Source organism: Rhipicephalus microplus, unplaced genomic scaffold (assembly GCF_043290135.1).
Source record: "Rhipicephalus microplus isolate Deutch F79 unplaced genomic scaffold, USDA_Rmic scaffold_669, whole genome shotgun sequence".
Classification (NCBI taxonomy): domain Eukaryota; kingdom Metazoa; phylum Arthropoda; class Arachnida; order Ixodida; family Ixodidae; genus Rhipicephalus; species Rhipicephalus microplus.
In genome coordinates, this window is record NW_027465225.1 from 25,001 (window position 1) to 28,197 (window position 3,197).

The following is a 3,197-nucleotide window of genomic DNA, read 5'->3' on the forward strand; positions in this document are numbered from 1 at the left end:
GTACTTGCGCGGCACTTCCCACGTCCACCGAAGTCGGTGCCAAGGACCACTTTCGGCGCCGGAGCCGCGTACGAGCCTACTCGAGGCGGAAGAACGAAGCCAGCAAGGGCCTGGCCGCAAGTGCGTTCAATTGTCGGGACGTCCAAGTCCCTCGTTCTTCCGTGCTTCCTCTTTCGGCAAGTCGTTGCGGCACCTTCCCAAAGCGCGCAGACCCGCTAATCGCGACGAGCGCGACGTGGCCGTGCCGCCTTTCCCTCGGCAGCAAGCAAAACGCCTGGCAACGTCGACGCTCCCCTAACCGCGATCTCGCACCGTGTTTCGTGTGGCGAATTCAAAAGCCGGCCGGCGCTGCTGCAACCATTACGGTCGGTACGCATACGCCGCGGAGGGCGGGACGGTCATCGGAGCGTGCGGTTCCTCCATCGAGTACTGCGCACCTCGGCCGTCGCATCGCCGTGCCATGACCGGCCGCGCGTCAACGCGAACCGGTGCCAGCGAGATCCCTCGCCTGCAAGAACCGACCGGCAGCCTCCGTCACCCGAGGACGCGGAGGCGCTTGCCGCGGACGGCGGGACGGTATGCACTGGTGCACAGCGGACCCGTCACATCGCCAGTTCCTTGACCGACCGCCGACGCTTGTGCCGTTCCTCTCGTACTTGGCAGTCGCCGCGCGATTGTCGGGTCTCGTTCTTGCACGCTCGAACGGTCGGGAGGGCACTCGGCTGGCGTTTCGGGAACGCGCAGCCTCGCCTTCTACCGACGTAACCACGACTCGCCGTTCGCGCTCCGCCGCTCCTGTTTACAGTACTAGGCGGTCCCGCAGCGGTCGGGTCGCGCATTTCGAGCGCTTCGAGCCACGGTGCAGTGGCGGGTCGAAAGCCGACCTATGAGTGCGTTGCGCCGTTTGTACCCGCGTCCGCCACCTGGCCGACCGTCCAAGGTCGCGGTGTTGGCGTCCGCTGGGCGCAACAATTTGTCACGGGGTGCCGCTCCACATTCAGGCAGCCCCGTGGGGAAAAGCCGACCCCGCGTCCAAACGGGGTCAGCGGCAGAAAGTGTCGGGCGCAGACGCAGCTGAGGCGCTCACCCTTCACAATCCGTTAATGATCCTTCCGCAGGTTCACCTACGGAAACCTTGTTACGACTTTTACTTCCTCTAAATGATCAAGTTTGGTCATCTTTCCAACAGACCGGCGCAACCGAAAGGCCGCGCCGGACATCGGTCCGAAGACCTCACTAAATCATTCAATCGGTAGTAGCGACGGGCGGTGTGTACAAAGGGCAGGGACGTAATCAACGCGAGCTTATGACTCGCGCTTACTGGGAATTCCTCGTTCAAGGGGAACAATTGCAAGCCCCTATCCCAATCACGAAAGAAGTTCCACGGGTTACCCAGTCTTTTCAGACAGGGATAAAGACACGCTGCTTCCTTCAGTGTAGCGCGCGTGCGGCCCCGGACATCTAAGGGCATCACAGACCTGTTATTGCTCTGTTTCGTGCGGCTAGGAGCCGCTTGTCCCTCTAAGAAGGTTGTAAGGTGCTGGGAACCCCGCACCTATTTAATAGGCTAGAGTCTCGTTCGTTATCGGAATTAACCAGACAAATCGCTCCACCAACTAAGAACGGCCATGCACCACCATCCACCGAATCAAGAAAGAGCTCTCAATCTGTCAATCCTCCCAGTGTCCGGGCCGGGTAAGTTTTCCCGTGTTGAGTCAAATTAAGCCGCAGGCTCCACTCCTGGTGGTGCCCTTCCGTCAATTCCTTTAAGTTTCAGCTTTGCAACCATACTTCCCCCGGAACCCAAATACTTTGGTTTCCCGGAAGCTGCCCGCCGAGTCATTTGAGTAACTCAGGCGGATCGCTGGTTGGCATCGTTTATGGTCAGAACTAGGGCGGTATCTGATCGCCTTCGAACCTCTGACTTTCGTTCTTGATCAATGAAAACATTCTTGGCAAATGCTTTCGCAGTAGTTCGTCTTGCGACGGTCCAAGAATTTCACCTCTAGCGCCGCAATACGAATGCCCCCGTCCGTCCCTCTTAATCATTACCTCGTATTCCAAAAACCAACAGAACAGAAACGAGGTCTTGTTCTATTATTCCATGCAAGTTTATTCAGGCGACTCGCCTGCGTTGAGCACTCTAATTTTTTCAAAGTAAAAGCACCGGCCATCTCGAGGCACACAATGAAGTGCACCAAGAAAGAACCGGCATGATGTTCAGTCCGAGCCGTCGCATCGGGTAGATGCACTACTCGTCTGGAACTGAGATCCAACTACGAGCTTTTTAACCGCAGCAGCTTTAGTATACGCTATTGGAGCTGGAATTACCGCGGCTGCTGGCACCAGACTTGCCCTCCAATTGATCCTCGTTAAAGGATTTAGAGTGTACTCATTTCAATTACGGGGCCTCAAAAGAGTCCCGTATTGTTATTTTTCGTCACTACCTCCCCGTGCCGGGAGTGGGTAATTTGCGCGCCTGCTGCCTTCCTTGGATGTGGTAGCCGTTTCTCAGGCTCCCTCTCCGGAATCGAACCCTGATTCTCCGTTACCCGTAACAACCATGGTAAGCAAGTAACCTACCATCGAAAGTTGATAAGGCAGACACTTGAAAGAAACGTCGCCGGCTCGTGGCCATGCGATCAGCACAAAGTTATCCAGAGTCACCACACAATACGGGCCGAAACCCGATCGATCTTGGTCTAATAAAAGCACCCGTTACCCAAAGGGCTCCAGGCTCACTGCATGTATTAGCTCTAGAATTGCCACAGTTATCCAAGTAGGAAGAAACGATCTAAGGAACCATAACTGATTTAATGAGCCATTCGCGGTTTCGCCTTATTTCGGCATGTACTTAGACATGCATGGCTTAATCTTTGAGACAAGCATATGATTACTGGCAGGATCAACCAGGTAATCGTTCGACTGCGCGTCCGTCCTCGCCTTCGGCGGGCCGGACGCAGTCTGTGTGCGGCGGAGGCCACCTTCAGGCGCCCCAACACGCTTATTTTGCACTCCGAGATGACGGCGTTCGAGCTCGCTACGGCACAACCTTCCCGAAAGACGAGTGGGAGCCGTGCGGCAAGAAGCACGTTCATGCTCGCTCTTTTTCGTTGCATCGACTCGGTCGCGCCGTGCGGGTTGCCCAAGCCCGCTGCACTGTCGGTGGACCGGCCGGAACTAGCAACGGAGCCGAG

The 3,197-nt window shown here is 56.6% G+C and overlaps 1 non-coding gene across 1 annotated transcript; it reads right to left on the reverse strand.

Annotated features, from left to right (window-relative positions):
* Positions 1 to 1,101: 1,101 nt before the first annotated feature.
* LOC142795425 (small subunit ribosomal RNA) lies at positions 1,102 to 2,916 on the reverse strand. Its single transcript, XR_012893021.1, has one exon. It is a non-coding gene; the product is annotated as a small subunit ribosomal RNA (ribosomal RNA).
* Between the last annotated feature and the right edge of the window lie 281 nt (positions 2,917 to 3,197).